We start from the raw sequence: 20564 nt of genomic DNA, 5'->3' as shown, positions 1-20564 counted from the left end.
TGTAGACAGTATATAGCATGCAGCTATCTCTGAATAAAATATTCAGACTTTCTGAGGTTCCTTTTATATATATACATTTCATATTTAGTATCTTAGACCATATTTCCGTTATTTATTATTTTTTTTACTGCATTTAGGACTCATGGTACTTTATAAAAAATGAAAGATGAGTTGCTTTCCAGCCATAAAAGACAATAACGACTTCCTTTAGGGATTTCTCATTAAAATGCAGACCTGCTGTAATGCTTCCATATTGTAATAAATGCATGATAAGCGCAACAGTTAATAAGTGAAATATGATAGAAAAGTGGCTTAGTGAAAATTGGAACATTATGGCCGACTTGCCTTTCATGGCTCTCAAGCAGATTGGTCATCAGAAGTGAATGGTGCCATGCTTACATGAATCTTTCAGTTTTTTGCATTTAAACACAAATGTTTGCATATGCCAGTAATCAACAAAATATGCATTTGTGGAGTCCTCTTCTTCTGCCCCGAGTGAATAGATCTACTTCAAGGATATGGAAAATAAATTAGTACAAGGCCTTTAACCATCAAATAAGCTTTTCCACCATTCAATTTCTACCCAAAAAAGACAGTCATAAGCGTCACAAGCAAGGATATTAGTAAAATATATTCTGCCAAGTCTCTCATATCTCATACTCCTTTAATTAAGGATATATTTGAATAGAGACTTCCCTCCATCCATTTTGACTAGAAATATAGATTCAAATGCATGCCTCTTTTAAGCCTACTATCTTCTATACAATCACTGGGAACAGACACAGTCGGAATAAGTGTGAACGAGCAAGGGGAAATATTTCTCTCATTTCTCTAAAGTAAAGTTTTAGCTTTAGAATGTGGAGAGCTCATCAAATAAGACACCAGGAATGAGAAACCATGAAGCAAGAAAAGCTTTTATTGCCACCTTAAAGATCATTTAGTTATGCTTTCTGTTATTATTCTCAAAGAAGAAAGGTTGAGCTGACATAAATTCTTTAATGCAGACATTATCCCAGAGATTAGATCTTATAACATCCAGTAGTATAAGTACATGCTAATGACAATGAAACTGCATTTAGCAATATTTCTCGAAAAATAGGAGGAAAAATAAATTTTCAAGTCCTTGATTCTGGTTTTGTGATGAAATATCACACAGAGAAATAGCCATTTCATTGAATGAGGAGTTACACTGAATTCTTTTCAAGCAAGATTATAACTCATTATCTATTATGAGAATGTACCAAACATGATTTTGAGTGACATTATATTTCAAAATCTAATAACTATCATTTCTTAATCATTAGAATTTTAATAGTTGACTTCCTTTTCTAAGCAAAAAAATACCTACAGTTAGAAACGTGATGAAATTTGAGGATATTTGGGTGCTTTAGAGGTAAAGAGCTTTGGGTTATGATAGAAAAAGTAAATGACTGGCAGAATATGCTAAGGTAAGTAAAGGGATCTTCGAACAGGCTACCTGAGTTGAAATCCTGGCTCATTACTCAATAGCTGCATAACTCTGATGCTCAGAGATATTAAGTTCCTCATTCTCTAATTTATAAAATTGCTGCATTTCTGTTTTAGTCAATGATTATTGTTAAGATTAGATGAGTTTATTGTTAAAATGCCTTATACAAATAAATATCTAATTAAATGAGTGTCTTTTCCAAGCACTTTTCCTATAATGAACTTTACAGTTAATATCAGACAATTTATCACAACATAAAACAAATATTTAGTTCAAACTTTCAATAGAAGTTACTGAATTTCACAGACATGAGATTAAATTTTTTAATGTCATGGCACTAATGATTGGCCAAATAAGCATTAGCAAACACAGACCACAGGATAGATAAGCACTAAAGAAAAGAGGTGACTTTTCAGCCAGAGAAGACACAAAGAATGGCAAGCCTTATTTTGGCACAGAAGGCTGATTGTCACCATCAAAGGGAAAGTCTCCACCTTTTTATGCCTGTTAATGATGAACTATTGATAGGCAACTCAATAACAAGATTGATACTTTTTAAAGGTATCTTTTGTGCCATACTTTAATTCTTTAGTATGTTTATGCACAATGGAATGTAGTGATCAGATAAAAATCTTTTGTAATGCCAGTAGCTTGATTAACTTAACACTACAGTCAAAAAATTTTCTCACTGGGTAAATAGTTGAATGATCATTACATGGTGAAATTGAGATACAACATAATTAAATGAACTAATTTCAAGGTTAAAGGAAAACTCAGTTCCATGTTTCTAAATTTGGTGATTCCCTGCCCAAATCTCCAACATTCACAGGACAACATCTAGATATGAGAGTTTTTCAGGTAGTCACCCCTACTTTTTGGACTTGTTAATTGAAATATCTCTTAGGTTAGGTAGATCTTGATTTCTCTGGCAAAGAAACTTCAGCCAAATTTTACATAGACAATGGGTAACTTTGAAATAATATTTATTTGAGGATTAGCTGAGGAACATGGTAGCAAGTTATTGCACTCCATATTCTATAATCTGTACAAATAATTCAGCCAAACCAGTATATAGGGACATATTGGCCTATGTCCTATTGCTCTTCCATCCCTACTCCCTTCTGCAGAGTGGACTAATACTGTACACTGCAATTTACTTTAATATGATGTCATCAGCCTACGCAGACAAAAGTTACAGGTAACTGTTTTATGGAACTCACCCTGGTTACTTCAAGGTTGTTGAGAATGTTGCTGATAATGTTGCTTGTTATATTATACACTGTCTTTCCTAAAATCTCTTGGGAATATCCCACCTCCTTGAGCAGTTCATTTGTTTTGATATCCTGAATATTGTCAGTGCCATAACCTATCAAATTCCTTCAACACGGGCTGCTGAAAATCTTAGACACAATTTTAAGTATGTAAATATACACTTTTATTAAAGTGTACTTGTATTTTGTCCTATTTCTGGTTTGACTTTAAGTTCCTTGTCTTATTATTTTTTCTGCTTTCTCACCTATTTCTAATTATGTTGCTTTGATGTATTTTAAATATCCTCATAAGCCATCTTAAATCCTTTTAGAACAAAGTAAGGAATAAATAAATAAAACTATGAGAAATTTCACAAGCGCAGAATAAGATGGGAGGGCGAATATTCATAATATGAAATTAGGTTTTCTTTAAATAGAGTCTATGTCAAATAAATTGGGCTTTTCACCTTTCTGTTGGCTTAGATGCCACCTCTTCTTTCCTCATTAGTTCAGAGAGGGCTTTATTTTAAATTTTTTCTCTTGTAACAATGCCAGTGCTGATTAAATAGGTATTTCATCGCTGCCTACTTAGAAGCAAAGTATCGCTGAAAATTAACTGATCTTTCAAAAATATCACAAACGCATCTACTGAGGTATTCAGCACAATCTTGGATAACAGGTGAAGTACTAAGAATGTCACTATTTTTGATGTCCACATTTTTGAGTGGGCCAAGATGATAAGGATGTAGAAGAAAAATGGAGAAGAATTTAACTGGGCAAATGGTTTAACTAGTCAGACTGTGTGTGTGGTGGTGTGCGGTGTGGTGTGTGTGTGTGTGTGTTAGAATGTGGAAGAGTAGTACTAGCACAGGTTTGAAATGATCAAGAATATCTTCAGAGAGTAGAGTATAGGTGGTACTTGAAATAGCAAATTAGGAAGGGAGAAAACTAAGAATAGTATTGTAGAAGAGAAATAATTAAAGAAAATGAGTAAGAAACCATGAGACTTCCTTTTTTCCTTCCTCATCGATTATGGAAACAGAATGAGAAATTATGAATGTAATTATTCTTTGGAATTTCACTTCATTTGACCAGGATTGACAATCAATGTAGATAATTATATTTCACATAATTTCACTTTTACTGCTAGGAAGACTTTTTTTCTAAAAAGTTTTTTTTAATTTTTATTTTTCAATTAGTTGACATTCAATATTATTTTACATTAGTTTCAAGTGTGAAGCACAGTGGTTAGATATTCAAATAATCCCCCCAATTAGTCTAGTAGCCACCTGGCACGATACACAGTTATTATAATATTGACTCTATTCCCTATGCTGTACTTCATATCCCTGTGACTGTTTTGTAACTACCAATTTGTACTTCTTAATCCCTTCACCTTTTTCATCTAGCTCCTCAACCCTACTCCCATCTGGCAACCATCAGTTTGTTCTCTGTATCTACAAGTCTGTTTCTGTTTTGTTTGCTCATTTATTTTGTTCTTTAGATTCCACATATAAGTGAAATCATATGCTACTTGTCTTTCTCCGTCTGACTTATATCACTTAGCATAATACCCTCTAGGTCTATCCTTGTCATTGCAAGTAATAAGATTTAATTTTTTAATGGCTGAGTAATATTCTATTGTATATATAAACCACAACACCTTTATCCAATCATCTATTGATGGGCACTTAGGTTGCTTCCATATCTTAGCTATTATAAATAGCACAGCATCGAACGTAGGGGTGCATATGTCTTTTTGAATTAGTGTTTTGGTTTTCTTCAGATAAATACCCAGAAGTGGAATTGCTATGTCATAAGGTAGTTCTATTTATAATTTTTTGAGGAACTTCCAAACTGTTTTCCATAGTGGCTGTACCAATTTGCAATTCCACCAACAGTGCACGAGAGTTCCCTTTTCTCCATATCCTTGCCAACACTTGTTTTTTGATTTATTGAAGATAGCCATTCTGACAGGTGTAAAGTGATATCTCGTTTTGGTTTTAATTTGCAATTCTCTGATGATTAGTGATGCCGAACATCTTTTTATATCTATTGGCCATCTGCATATCCTCTTTGGAGAAATGCCTGTTCAGGTCCTCTGCCCATTTTGTAATTGGATTGTTTGGTTTTTCGGTATTGAGTTGTATGAGTTTTTCATAAATTTTGGATATTAATCCCTTATCTGGTATATCATTGGCAAATACTTCTCCCATTCAGTAAGCTGTCTTTTCGTTTTGTTGATAGTTTCCTTTGCTGTGCAAACACTTTTTAGTTTGATATAGTCTCATTTGTTTATTTTTTTCTTTTGTTTCTCTTGCCTGAATAGATATATCAGAAAAAAAACATTACTAACAATAATGTTAGAGAGTTTACTCCCTATGTTTCTTCTAAGAGTTTTATGGTTTCAGTTTTTACAGTTAAGTCTTTAATCCATTTAGAGTTTATTCTTGTATATAGTATAATAAGATGGTCCAGTTTCTTTTTTTCTTTTTTTCTCTTTTTGCATGTATCTATCCAGTTTTCCCAACACCATTTATTGGATAAGCTGTCTGTACCCCATTGTATATTCTTGCCTCCTTTGTCATAGATTAAATGACCGTATAGGTATAGGTTTATTTCTGGGCTCTCTATTCTGTTCCATTGATCTATGTGTCCGTTTTTATGCCAGTACCATACCGTTTTGATTACTGTAATCTTGTAGTATAGTTTGATATCTGGTAGCATGATACCTCCAACTTTGTTCTTCTTTCTTAAAATTTTCATTGGTATTCGAGGTCTTTTTATGGTTCCATATACATTTGAGGATTATTTGTTCTAGTTCTGTGAAAAATGCCATTGGTATTTTGATAGGGATCACAGTGAATATAGATTGCTTTGGGTAGTATGGACATTTTAGTGATGTTAATTCTTCCTATCTGTGAGCAGATGCTTCTAGAAGACATTTTCTATGTCTTTTCATACATTAAAGTATTTTTAGCAGTTACATTCTCTTGGCACACAGAATGTTGTTAATGCATATACTATAAAAATAAAACTATCACTATTTATCAATTTGCATTTTATCCTGTCTATTGGGTTCTGAATGCCCTGAAGTCAGACTTTTTCCTTATTCATACTGATACAGACATAGTGCATGGCTCAAGTTAGGCCATGCTGAATACCATGAATACTTTACTCAAAATGGTCTTCATTTTCCAAGATTATACTTGAGAAAAAAATATTGAGACAATAAAACAACTAAGGAAGAAAAGCATGCTAGCATGGGTAGTGGTAAGTCTATAAAAGTACTTCAAAATGAAAGAATTGCATGGGATAAAATCACATAGAAGGCTTCATTGAAGAGATGGGACATATACTGGGATGAGAAAATATTTAAAGAAAGGGAAACAGGCTCTCCCAGCGTGGGGAATATATTTTGACTCGATGTCCAGCTGTGTTCCCTTTATGTATCAGGTCTTGTACTAGCCATTAGGAACACACATGAATAAGACAAACTGAGTCAGAGCTTACAGATTAGCGGGGTATATAAAGAAGCAACTATGCAATGAAAATACAGTGAAATGAGAGCTACTGTGAAGGAAGTACAGCATCCTCAAGAAGAATATGGGAAGGGTCTCAACCTGGAGATAAGAATAGGCTTCCTTGAATAATTAACTTTAGTGGAGATCTGTAGATAAGGAGTTAGCAGAATAAAGTTGCTAAATTGTGTATATTGGGGGTGAGGGCGTTGGGGGCAGGGGAAGGGTTGCTCCCAGATCGGTAAAAGAGAGTAAAAAAAGAGGACTGGCAAAAGACGAGGCTGAAAATGTATGAAAAAAAACAGAACATAAAGGACTTTATAAACTCTATAAAAGAGTTTGTCCTAAGGACAAATAGTGAACAATTCAAAGACAGTGAGCAAAAGAATAACCCAGTAAAAATATAATAAAACAATAATAATGATAATAGACATAGCCAAGTACAGAAGAATTTAAATAGATTAAACTATTGAGAATAGAGATTACATTATTTGGATTTCTATGAAATTAGTAAAGTGGAATTTGATTTTGAGAGACTTCAAGAGACAAGTTAAACAACGTTTCAATCTCTTACGGAAATACCCTAAAGAGCCATGACTTGTTTATTAGCCAGGATAGACTAGGGTCTGCTTTAGAAACAAACTATCCTCTCTGTCTGAGACTCAAGTAGAGAGAGTGATTAGAAGCAAGATTTTATCCAGAAAATACGTGTAACAACCCAAGTGGGAGATGAGAAGAGACGGAATCTGGGATGGAGCATAACAAAAATGAGAATGGTGCATATTCTGACCAGTTGAAAATCTATTTAACAATTCACTGAATTTAAGAAGTTTGCTAAATAAGCAGTGTTCTAGTATATCCTGACTTTATTATTTTTTTTTAATGCAGTCTCTAGAGATACAGGCTTCTGTCCCATGACTCAAATGCCCATTTTGTGAAAAGACTGCTTGTCAAAACAGAACGCTTCATATTAATGGCATGAAGTGAGGGAACCAAATGAGTCTATCAGAGTGCAGCAACCTGGAGCCCATCAGAAATAAAAGTTGGAGAAGCCAGCCGCTAAGAACAACAGTGAAGCATTTGTAATGTACTAAGAGCTTTTTTTCTCTGTGGGAAACAGAGTTATTAGAGAGGGCGGTCTGAAAATGGACTGTTAGGAGATTTGGGAGCTATAGCCCTTGAAGGGAAGATTTACTCTGGTAGATTTTACAATTTATTCATTTTTGGTGGTTGTGATGTATGAATCACAAGGGTAATAAACTTCAAATAGGTTGAAGGAAAGTTAAGTACTTCCCAGTATCTTCTATTAATTATCTGTGAAAGAGAAGAAAGAAAATTAATGCAGAGACCTAAGCTGATCTTTGAACAAAGGGAGACATGTCTTATTATGATGGTTTTAGCTACAGTCCTTTTCAAAATGGGCAAAAGGATGAAGAAATATTGAAGCCGATTAAAATTATAAATAGGGCAATGTGATCAGTAATTCAAATGTTATATATACTAAGAAGGGAGGGTGGCAAGTTAATACATATGTATATAAAAAGACCCAGTATAGGATCAGAAAATGTCTAACTAACAAGAAGCCTAGGAAGGCTTCTATAAATAGGAGTATTTACATTCTATTAACAGCTAGAAAATACATTTGTTTTACATTTTTTAAAAGAAATAGATGCTCCCAGTAATTTATCAAGCATCCTTAATTTCTATGTTTATATAAAGAAAAGGAAAACTAGAGCTTAGAAAATCATCATAGTGTATTCATTATAGCATTGTTTGAAACAAGGAAATACAGAAATAACTGAAAGACATATCAACTGGGCATGGATAAATTAATGCAACATACCTACATGATAGAATACTCAGGGAGCAGTTAAATAAATCAAATATATCTATGTCTATCATCAGATATCAATATGCACGAGAGATATAAATTGAGGTGAAGAGACCTCATTTCACTCAAGCAGCTCACAGTATAGGAGATAGAAAATTAAGTTTATGACTATGATACAGTGTGACATCTGTCATAGAAGTATGCCAGGGATATGCTATGGTAGCACAGCAGGGAAAAGCTACAAGAAAGATATTATAAAGACATAGGAAGTGAGCTGATCCTTGAAAGGTGAATGTGGGGGTACTGACAGCCTCTGGTACAGCACTTCAAATGCCCTCAGCCCTACCTCTTACTCCACCCTCTGCTGGGTGACCAGCCTGACACAGGCAGAATTGGACAGCACCTTGCTCAGGCAGGTCTATGCTACAAAATTTTTCGTCCTGCTCTTTGTTTATCAGCAACCCCAGCTCCTTCTCTGACACCTTCAGGTATGATGCTGGCACAAATCTGCATGGCACTCACACAAGAGCAATCTAGATGGACAGTGAGTAACCCCATGGGGCCATACTTGACCAATGGAGGCTGGGATCCAATGGGTAAATACTTCTTTCCATCCATTGGGTAGACAATTATGAAGACATAAGTGAAGGGGAAAAATAGTACATTCAAAGACCTGCAAATAATTCACTTTTCTTGAGTCTAATGTATGAATGGCAGTGAGATGAGAGACTTATTCAAGCACCAAATCATGAAGTGCCTTTTGTGACATACAATGAAACTAGGAGTCTATCAGGGCAGCATGGGATTGCCAGTGAGTGATTTGAATCTGTGAGACAATATGAAATGTTTTTAAATTTGTTTTTAATTTTTATAGTTATGTGGAGGTGAATTTGAAGGTGACATGGCCAAAGATGGGAGATGAGTTAGATAAAACAGTTGATGGTCCAGAAAAAGAATCATTAAAACTTAAAAATAAGCCAGACAGAAAAAGTTGAAAATCACATGACATCACTTATATGTGGGATATAAACCTAAAAGCAACAAATGAGCAGGACAAACAAACAAAGACTCATAGACTAGTGGTTACCAGAGAGTAGGGGGGAAGGGGAAGGAGGGAGGTGGACAGGGAGGAAAAATTTAAATCATTTCTCCAGTTTAAAAAATAAATTAAATAAATAAATAATTAATTAAAACTAAAGAAATCTGGAAAAATAAACTTAAAAATGCTCAAGTCTAAAGATAAATTATTGGATTAAAAAAATTAGAAGGACACATTGACAGTACTTAGTACACATGATATTAAGGAAAAGAGGAGAATACATGTTATCATTCCTATTGTTACTTAAAAGTTGCTATAAATTCATCTGGGAAGATCCAGATTTATTGGAGCTACAAACACATGAGCACATGTGCATACACACCTATGTATGTAAGTCTGAGGTAGAGGTACTTGTGGATATTCTGATTAAGATTTCATGTAGGCAAATATAAATAACATGGAACTAGACTGAAGGGGAGAACTCTGCTTTGGACTTATGTATTTGAGAATTGTTGCATTTCACTATCGATATGCAATATGAGTGGATGGAATTACCTCTTGGAAAGAGTATGTAGGGAGGGAGATGAGAAGCTAGACATGGAGAAAATGATGAGGATTTCCTATGAGGGAAGTAGATGGAAGGAAAATCTATGGATAGGTCTCAAAATGCACTGTCAGAAGGTTAGAGGAGAATCACATGAGGACAGAAGGGTGTGTTAAAGGAAGCATAAATCAGAAATTTTAAAGCAATTGAGAGAAATCAAAGTCAAAGGCCACAGTGAGTCAGCTAAGACAAAGACTGAAAATCATTCACAAAACTGTATCAAGAGATAACCAATAACATTACTAGGGGCAAGTTCAGGGCAAGAAAGAATACTTAAGAAGGCAGACTAAAGAAGTTGAGGCACATCTGCATATAAAAGGGTTAACAGTGAGTGTAGACTCCTTTTAAGTAGATTGTAAGGGAAGTAGAGAGATCAGGCTAGGCTCAATTACACTTTAACTGAAAATTCTTATAGAGTTGACGCTACATTTGTAAAATACTTGTTGCTAAATGTAAGAAAACGTTTAATGATTGAACTAGAAAGGATAATACCTTTCTCACTGTTCAAAGCTGCTAGTGAAAAGTCTAACTGAAACACTCGTAGAATAAATGTATTCTTTTTTCACTTTAAGCCTAAACTTTCTACCTAATTTCACCTGCAAGAAGAGAATAGTCTCAAAGTAAAGGCAGCATTTATTTTTATCAAACACAATCTGTAATTACTATACACAAATAAATTTTGTTTGTTTGCTTGCTTGCTTCAGGAAAAACACAAAAATGCAAACAGAGATGGAAAAGGGTGATAACTATTGAAGAAACAAGGAGGTAATTCACTTTTTTTTTAAACTCTGAAGCCAAATAGTCTTTATATTCAGAATGTACCTTGGAGGGCAGAAAACTGTTTTCAGGCATCAGATAATCTGAGATTTATTTGAATAACTTAACTGCCTAGAACAAAATTATTGATTTTCAAAAGAAAATTAAGGAAAAAGTCTGTCTGTGTTTACATACTTTTTTTTTTTTTAACAACAAATTGCAGCCCAATGGCTCTGATCAATTCAGACCACAGTTTTAACTTTATTGTGGTTTTCCTATCAGTTATCTGGCTCCAGGATTCATATGTGTTAAAAAATGGAAAAAGTTATGAAATAATACTTTAGGGATAAAAATAAAGTTATGTGATTGAGTAATGGTGCAGGACAATTACATTTTACTACTTGCTAGAGAGAGTGTAGCCACACAATTAAGGGCTGAAGATCTGGACAAGGTCAGCCCTTAGAGTTAGACCCTACCTCTGACATTTACTATATGGGAGATGACGGGCAAATCTTTGATGCCATTACTCTGTGAAAGATATTGTTAATATCCTTATTATATACCTGAGGATACACCTATAAAAGGTAGGATGGTAAAAAATAATATTGGTACTATTTTTTATTATTATTATATTTATTATTATTATTATTATTATTATTATTATTATTATTATGGTGGTGGTGGTGGAGGTGGTTCACGCACCAGCTTTTAATTGGCATCTGGAGTCCAGCATGCATGATGACATAACATCAGAGTTGAATTAGAACTAATATTTTTGGCCTCATACATGTTTTGTAACTATTTTGTAACTATTTTAAAATATAAATGCCTACAATGGTGTCACAATTCCTTCAAGAAAAAGTACAAACTGACTTATAATCCTCTTCAGGCTCTGGTTCTGACTACTCTCCTATCATCTCTGTCATCATATTTCATATATGTAGACCTTTGCAGAACTGCAAGGAATGAGTGAAAATGAAGTTTAACGTCCCACACACCAGGGTCTGTATTTTCTGCCTGGGATTACTGTGTCTTCTTCCTAAGAGCCATTCAGCCCTGCCTGCCAGCTGGCTTTGACCAACTGAGCTACTTCTGTGCCCGAGATGCTCAGCAATAGTTCACACCCTTCCACTGGCCCCATGATCAAAAGCAGTGGTTACAACCACTGTTGCTTTATTCCTTGTAGATTTCTCAGACTTCTCTGAAAGAGGAGTGAGGATGAATTTGGTAAAGCTTTCAATGCACTGCGCTGGTCAGTCCCATCCCCAGGTCACTCACAACCTGGCCCAGTGGCTGCCCATAAGGGCCAGGTAACATAACCCATAAGTGTGTTAGAGTTAAGGAACCATGAAACGAAGTTTGATAAATAAGAGAGCAAAGTGGAAAGGAGAGACACAGAAGTCCCTTAGCTCCTATCCATGGCCAATCGGACTAAGAAAACAACTGGAGAAGCCATGCACCACTCTGCATTTTCTACCCAGTTTTTCTCTTCTCACTTCCCTTTTCCCCTCACTCACGTTTCCCTGGGATCAAGTTTTCGGTTTTCCTCAAGCTCTTTTTTTTCCCTAGAGAATATGGAACAAGACACCAACTAATTTCCCATGTCTTAGCTTTGTTATAACCTTCAGAAAGAAGACAAGTTGAATCCTGACATGTGAATTAAAAAGTGTTTCCTGACCCCCACCATGTGGCTCTCTCCCACATGTGTGTTTCTTCTACATGTCCCTGCGATTCTTCTATGTGCCTATGACACCTATAATATGAATCATGCTATATTATGATTGCCTGCTTATCTGATGCTGTCTTCTAATATTGTTTAGGTGCCTTGCAGACTTAGAGAATGGCTTCTCAATTATTATATCCCCAGTATGGAGTACCTGCTTTATAAGAATTCATGAATGAATAAGTAAATAAACACATACTCACATTTTTAGTATTATCAATATTTGGATGAAAACTGGCTTAAAATGAATAAATATATGAGGTATGACTGTATCATTCAATATAAGCAGGACATCTGAACCATCTCTGAAACAAAATAGTCAGCTCACAGTGAGATCTACAAAGAGTGATGGAGAGAATCTCGTCACTGCTACCAGCACCACACCACCCCCCACCACCACTACCAACCTACATGCAAACAATCTGACATAAAGACCAGGTTGGGTATATGACAGCGTGGAGTGTCATCGACTAAATTGAAGTAAGTTTCACAAGGAGGAAAGAGAGATATATCTATAGAAAAAAAAAAAGGAAGATGAAATAATGAAGGGAAGGAAGGATAATGGAAGGAAGGAAGGAAGGGAGGAGGGGAGGGAGGAGAGGAGGAGGAGAGGAGGAGGGAAGGAGGAAAGAAAGAGAAATGAGGGAGAGCAGAAGGAAAATGAGGGAGAAAGAGGGGAGAAGAAAGAGAAATAAGCTAGGGGAACGGGAGTGAACCGACTCACCAAGTCAAAGCATCTGTGTAGCCTACAGGTGAAAAATGAGCCTACTTGGATCTAAGCCAAGGCCTTTTCACCACTCTAAATGCCTCTCCATTACCCATCAAAACAACTTCCTTTCCTGAATTACTCAGAGCTAAATAAGAATGTTTCCAAAATTGCCAGCTTTAGAAAATATGTAGTAAGTAGTTAAAATATGTTCGAAGGGAGATAATTTGGAAGAGAGCAGTGTAGCAGAATAGGAAATTGACACAATTGTGACCATGAGTTTTTTTTAAAGCAATTACTTCAAATCTATTTCCATTACCACCTCCATTAATTAAAAATTATGCATACATCAATTTTGAAGTAACCTCTGCTTTCAAGGGACAAAGAAGATTAATTATAATGTCATGCCACCACATCCTACTCCTCCGTCATCTCTTTATCATAGTAAATGAACACTAAACTTAATCCAAGATTAAAAGCAGAAATAAAATATATTAGAAACATCTTCTTTAAGTCTGGACACAAAGTAGAGACTTAAGTAGTGTTGGGGTGTGTTAATGCCAATTTTTCTTCTTTTTGACCCCCCCACCCCCCCAAAAGAAGTCCATAAACTTTTTAAGGGGCATTTGTACCAGGAGCCAGGAGACCTGGGCACTACCCTCTATTCTGCCATTTATTTCATTTTATTTTTATTGTTCTTATACTTGCATGAATATTTAAAAATAAAACACTCAATATTTTCAATATGTTTCGAGCTGTTAATTTCATCACATCTCTGAGGACATGTAAGTAGTTTAACTTCATCCAAATTAGCACCTTCCTAATAGAAGAAACTCGGCCCCAGAATACATGCTGAGACTCTCATCATTGCCACCAGCTACTCTTGGACGATGAATCCTTTGTGAAATCTTCCATGCATCCCCTTCTCATTCAAAATTAATCACGTTTTCTGTTTTCTTGATTTGTTACTTATTTACCATTTGAGGAATAAGTAAATCGAATAGACAGCAGACTGATATTAGTGCCAGATTTTCATTTAAATTAAGAGGCTCCATGTCGTAGGGACTGCCATTCATTCAGACTTCTATTCCTTATTCAAAATGGTCATTTGGAATATTGGCCTATCCCATTATTTTTCCCCTAATTGTGTATGGGAAAATTGTAACCTCAGCAGCATTGCCTACTTCCTGAATGTATTAGAGAAATTTTAGAACTTTTTCTGAAAAAAAAAAAAGAAAAGAACCCAGCTATCTATAACTCTGAAAAGTATTCAAAAATTGTTCCACCACTATGATGGCAACATCACACAGAAATGTGCCCTTACACATGAATCCAGCATCAAGGGAGAAAAATTGAATGATTTAGCTTATAAAATTGTTAAACTAGCTCAACTTACACATTTTGTCACTATGGAAACTGAGGCACAAAGGAGAAATTACTTAGTCGAGGTGTTTCAGTTCATTGTCAGAGGTAATAAAAGTAATCAAAATATTGCCACAAAGTAAGTGCAACAAGTTACAAAGATATACAAGATATTTTAATTCCATTATCTCATTTGATCTCAACCCCAATTATACTGTTGTACAAATTTTAACAAGATAAAAATATCTAAGGAAAAGATTAGAAAATCAGTTTTCTAGAAGCTTTAGATTATAATACAACCATTGGTAGCTCTTAGTTAAATTACCAAAATTGGTGATTCAATTAACTTATATTTCTTATTCTTATCAGAACTGCAAAATTGTTCTAAGATCTACATTCTGCTAGGAAGATTTTTAGCTTGACAGAAATTTTCAGTATTTTGAGATTTTTCAATTTTACCTCTGCCTTTTAATGTTTGGAGAATTCTCTCCTTATTAATCTAAAGCATTTTATAAATATAATAACAAAATAAAGATATAATAAACACATGGAAGAGATATATAATGTAAATGTATAAGCTTATATGTAAATAAGAGAAAGGATATACTTATAGCAAATACCTATCTCTGAGTTTTGAGATATTTTCTCAGAATAAAATTTTATTGGCAAAGAAGCTTTATTTAAATCTTATCAAAAAGATGTAATTTTTAAAAGATAAAACAGAAGGTTGAAGAACTTGGCTACACTGGTTATCGTTTTTCTGGTTTCTTTGTTTTTTTAATTTGGAAATTCCACTCTTTGTCACATGTGACACATTCACCCAGTTCTGCCATTGTCTTTGGCAATGAAACAAGTGAAACCACTTACTCTATCAGATAAAAAATAAGGGGGGGGGCAGAAAAAAACTTCAAAAAGGAAATTAACATTTCAAACAGAAAAAAGGGGAAGTGTCGACTAAGACGTGTTTTTGAATTATTTGTATTTCACGATCTGTGCATTCCAGGAGGGAAATTCAGAGGATTGCTGAGAGAATATGAGAACACCTGTCCCAAGAGCTGTGGGCAGTGACTCCTCAATCACAACAATGAAATGTTCCAGAGCTCAGGAGCCAGTGACATGTTTCCTATAATTTCTGGTTCACGGTTTTGCTTTGGCAATAAGAGGTTTTAGCCTTTAATCAAGTGGAGGCTTAGAAAAAGCAAACTTCCTCTGGTAAAGGGAAATGTATCCTCTGAAGTACTGCTCGACATATCGACATATCATCAGCCCAACCGTTTTTATCCAGCCCTCAAGGTTGGGGGGATCTTAGTCACTGAGATGGAGAGTTCGTAAATACTTACTCATTTATTTATTTGGATACCCATTTATTATATATCTGAGTTTTTGTTTGTTTGTTTTGTTTTGTTTTGTTTTTGTTTTTGTATTTAGATACCCATTTGTTATATGTCTCCTCTACTGGAATATATATATGCTTTCTAAAGTTATGAAGCTTGTCTTATTCATCTTGGTAGTGTCAGAAACTGGAAAAGTAGGTGTTCAAAAATATTTGGTGAACGAATGAGCAAATGTCATGTTTACCTGGGTGAGCTATCCATCAAAACATCTCTAGCGATGCTAAAGCTGCATAAGAGAGGACAACGGTGTGATTGTAACATAAACAGGGTTAAAGGAGGGGGTAAAGACAAAATTAAAAAATAGTGGCTGGAAAATCACTATTGGGATTTATGAAGTGTGGGTTATATATCAGGTGTTTCAAAACTTAGCCTACAAAAATGGGCACTGTAGTGTATGATGATTGCATACTTTGGGGTGAAAAGTATGGAAGCAGGAATTTACCACATGAGCAGAATGATTTCCAACCCTTAGACCAGTTATTTTCACAAACCGGGAGGGAATATATTTTGGCCAGCCCAGGGGAACACTAACCATATCATATTGTAAATATAAAAGTCCCAACAGCTTTGAAAAGAAAGAAAAGCAGCTTTATTATTCCCCCTTCTATAATTCTAGAAACGAATGTTTCCATTAGGAAATACGTGCTATGAAACACATCTTTTTCCCTGAAAATTCCATTTAGACAGTTAAAATTGGTCCTGAATTGTTTGCCCAAATATTTCATTTGAAATATTTGAAAACACAAATATTTTTGCTTGAGTCTGGCATCGAAGACTAGAAAACACTTAGGTTCCTTCTCCTACTAATGTCTGATTATCTTTGCAAGAGTTTTCCTAATACATTTTTAAAAAGCTCTTAAAACCTCAGAAAATTTATCTCCTAGTAGACTCTGCATTGGCTATAAAGCTTAGCTGTAGCTTCCACCAGCTCTATCTTATTTGGGATTGCTTAACTGTTACTCTTTTCTATATAATAAAGTCATTTCCTAGAAATATCACATGTCCCAAATGAATATGGCCATAACTAATAAGGTTTACTATTATAATAATAACTAAATTTCATTTTTAAAGTGCAATTTCAATCCTGATTTAAAAGAACCACAGACTGGAGTTTCATGAAAATAAATAACTACTAGCATAAATTAAATAAATATATTTTTAAATCTATAAGGTATATTGCAGTTAGAAATATAAAATATGGAGCTGTTATCACTGAGGCCTCAGAGAGACCTTTTCAAACTTTATTAACATGATTAGGATTCAAAATTAGATATAATTAAATTAATAATTTCATCTTTTACTTAATTTTAAGAATAAACCTTTAATACAATCAGTATGCATTCTAATTGTTTATTTACACAATATTAATATTCAGACAGAAGGATCACTAAAGCACAGTTAATTAAATATAAATTAATGTGGTGGAATATTTAATTATCTTTTCTACACCTCACGACTAACGATTATGTAAATGCCTTGCATTTAATCTTGTTGCCAGGAAATTAACTTAATGGCCTTCAACAAATGAACATTTTGTATGCATTACAGGCCACTTTATCTAAATTTTAACAGCATAGTATTACTTTCAGATAATAACATGATTACACAATTTAAAATGTAAATGTATACAATACTTTTGTCCCTCCCCCTCCCACCTCTTTTACAAAGAGGAGACTAAAATTGTTGAAATGTCCTTCAATAACTCAGGTTCTGAAATGTGAAGAATTTCATCGCTTATCATAGAGAAAGCCAGGATCTTTTAAAGGAGCACTTCAAAAGAAAAAAGGCAAGTCTCTGTACAGTGGACAGTTAAATCAATGATTTCACACAATGCCACCTTTAACGTAAATCGCTTTAGATGTCAGTGGATGGCAGGGACATCAGCACTCTAAATGATTTCTCCAAGCTTTGGGGATTTTCTGAAGTGCCAGCACTTTTGGACATGTTAAGAGCTGTGGGACGTGTAGCCCTCTCAAGGATTCAAAGCCCAGGATTAATTACAAGTCTCATTACATATCCCTAAAAACATGGGAGACAGATTTAATTTTCCAGAGTAAGATCCTTGTCTTGAATAGTTTCAATGGATAGACACTCCGATATGTAAATGAATAGAAATAATCTACCCTATACTGGATGGACCATCGCACGTGGAGATGCCAAGCAGATGAGCAGCCAGGTAATTCTCATTTCACTGACCGCAGTAGATATCGGTGGTGCTCCCCACCTAGCTCCTTGCTCTTAACACTTCAGAGCATACCAGCACAAAGGCCAGCTGATAGCACCAACATTTCATTTCCTAAGGATTTTTTGTTTGTTTTTCGCACCAGAGACCCACTTTGCTGCCTACCTGGCAGGTCAAGTTACAAGGGTTTAGGATTTAATCCTCCCCGTCCCAGCAGCCCTACATCAATGATTAGAGCAAGTATATTAATGACACGGCTACCTTTCCTTGCCCCTTGAGTGAGATCATTTTGAAGCACATGTTTTGCACTGACTCCCAGAGTTTCCTCCTGGAATTAAGTTTGAGTTATCTGTGGAAAGCGGCTTGAGAATGCTCTCTTTGTTGCCTTTCTATTTCACTTCCCGACTCCTTTATCAACGTTCATCTCATTTCTCAGATAACTTCCTTGCCTTTCCATCTTTATTCAGCCTCTGTTTCTGGAAAAATCCAAACTAAGACATTAAGTCTGTTTGCTAGCGGGGGGAATCAATGCAGTTAGACATAAGATTGAGATCAGGACATTATAAAGTGGCATTAGAATTAGTGCAAGATCCAGGAATTTCTAGTTTTATTAGATCACAACCATTCTTCTCTAACTAAATCTCTAAATGAGATGTATAGAAAAATAATAATAACGATTAAAATACTAATACCTGAGTGCTTATTACACATCAGATATTTTTAAATGCCTTACATTTATTATCTCGTTTAATTCTCAAAAAAAGAAACTTCACAATGTAGATACTAATATAATTCCTCCGAACTTATAACAACAGCTGGTTTATTGAATCTCATGATTTGTGAGATATAAATTCAAGTAAGTCATGGGATTAGATTGTAAACACTGGTCCATGTATTGTCTTACATATGATAGTGTTCTTTAGATGAACAGATTGATGACTAATCAATCTGAAATCTTCCCACCACTATACCTTTCTAAACTATGTATAATAACTACATATGTACATATAAAACTAAAAGTGATTAAAATGAGAAAAATCTTAAATATCTGTTAGAAATCCAGAAACGTTTTGCTTCATTTATTTTTATTTATATCACATTTTAGTATTATTACTATTGTTTCACTGACATTATTGACATGCTTTATTTTGCCAATATCTCAGCCAAAAATATATATTGCTGAATTGTCTTTAAAAAGAAGGGGTAGAAATAGAACCAAAGATTCATTTTATTCATTTCAAGTCTCATAACTCCTGTTATTTAAGTCTTGCCTTAATACAGGATTTACTGAGAGAATCTGCCTTACAAGTTTTCTCACTCATATGTGATGGGAGGACCGTTCTATTAAGCATTTATATCTTATTAATAATGAATATAATGTTATGTTAAATGAATATAATCAAAGTATTTTAAAGAAATTTCCTAAAATCATTAATACTTTGTCAAAAGGAAATACATACTCCATTTTCCTAATTGGATTGGTAGGATTTATAGACGTTACACCATGAACCTCAATCTATGGTTAGTAACCAATCACCAGAATTAAGAGATAAAGTTCTTCACTCCCATATCTGTCATAAACTTAGAAAAATCTTAGTACTTATATTTACAAATAATTTGTTATTTTAATCTGTAAAAACAGGTGGCTTTTCAGTATATTCTAAGAAAATCAAAATGTATTATATATCATCTAAGAACTTAAATTAAGCTTTGTAGAAAATTGAGTAAAAATATGATGTTCTTATATGTAGCTGAATTTCTGGCTAGAAATATTGGGAAACGTGTTGGATTTCTTTGGCATAGTCTACTGTTCCACTTTCTATCCTTGGTGAGATTTCTATCCTTGGTGAGATTGCAACATAACAGCCAATCATTCCGTCCTCTCTGTGGACCATGTTAGGATGGCTCTGGGATCTGGGTAGAGGAAGTACAGGAGGAAGGTGATATTCTTGGTTTCCCTACTCTTCTTCAGGTACTGAAGAAACAATTTTATATTTTCATATTTTTAAAGTTTCATATAAAAGTGTTTGAAAAAATAAACAAGATTCCACTCCTACAATAGTTTAAAAATTGGTCAAACTAAGATCTATAGATGAGCAAGGGGGAGGAAGAAGGAAAGGAAGGACTGATCAAAATTAACCCTTATGAACCATTAGGTCATTTATTATAAGATTCACTACCAACTGAATATTCAGCTCTGTGTTTCTAAAATGTGATCACAGGAGACAGGGGAAAGGAGACAAATGAATAAATATAACCACCTATTCGACTGCAATCTAGTATTAAAGCCAAAAAACTCGAGCTCCTTTGTGCTGAATAGTAATTATCTCAATGTTACCAACTCGACTATGTTCAGAGAAAAAAAAGTGTTTTCTTCATGTTTGAGTCTTAGCACCTACTATAGAGTGTTACAAGTAGGAAGTGTTACAAAGGATGTTGAGAACACAATACCAGCTCCAACTCTACAGGGAATGACAACTGTATGTGTGGAAAAAATTAAACAGAAACTTTTCATAAACTCAGATTTAATTCAGCCACTAATTCCCAACATACATGCTAAGGTTCATCATTTTATCAAAAACCGAAAGAAACCCGAAAATCTATAGATTATGTTACACAAACTGGAGCATCTGAGTTTCTCTTGCCTAAGTTGGAAAGTGAATGTACAACTCCTATATTCTGCATTCCTAAAGCTGGGCAAAGCAGTGGGGGTTTCAATTAAAAACCA

This window comes from Pteropus medius, unplaced genomic scaffold, assembly GCF_902729225.1.
Source record: "Pteropus medius unplaced genomic scaffold, Ma_sr-lr_union100, whole genome shotgun sequence".
Lineage (NCBI taxonomy): Eukaryota > Metazoa > Chordata > Mammalia > Chiroptera > Pteropodidae > Pteropus > Pteropus medius.
The sequence above is the reverse complement of the archived record's forward strand: the minus strand, read 5'-3'. Positions refer to the sequence as shown.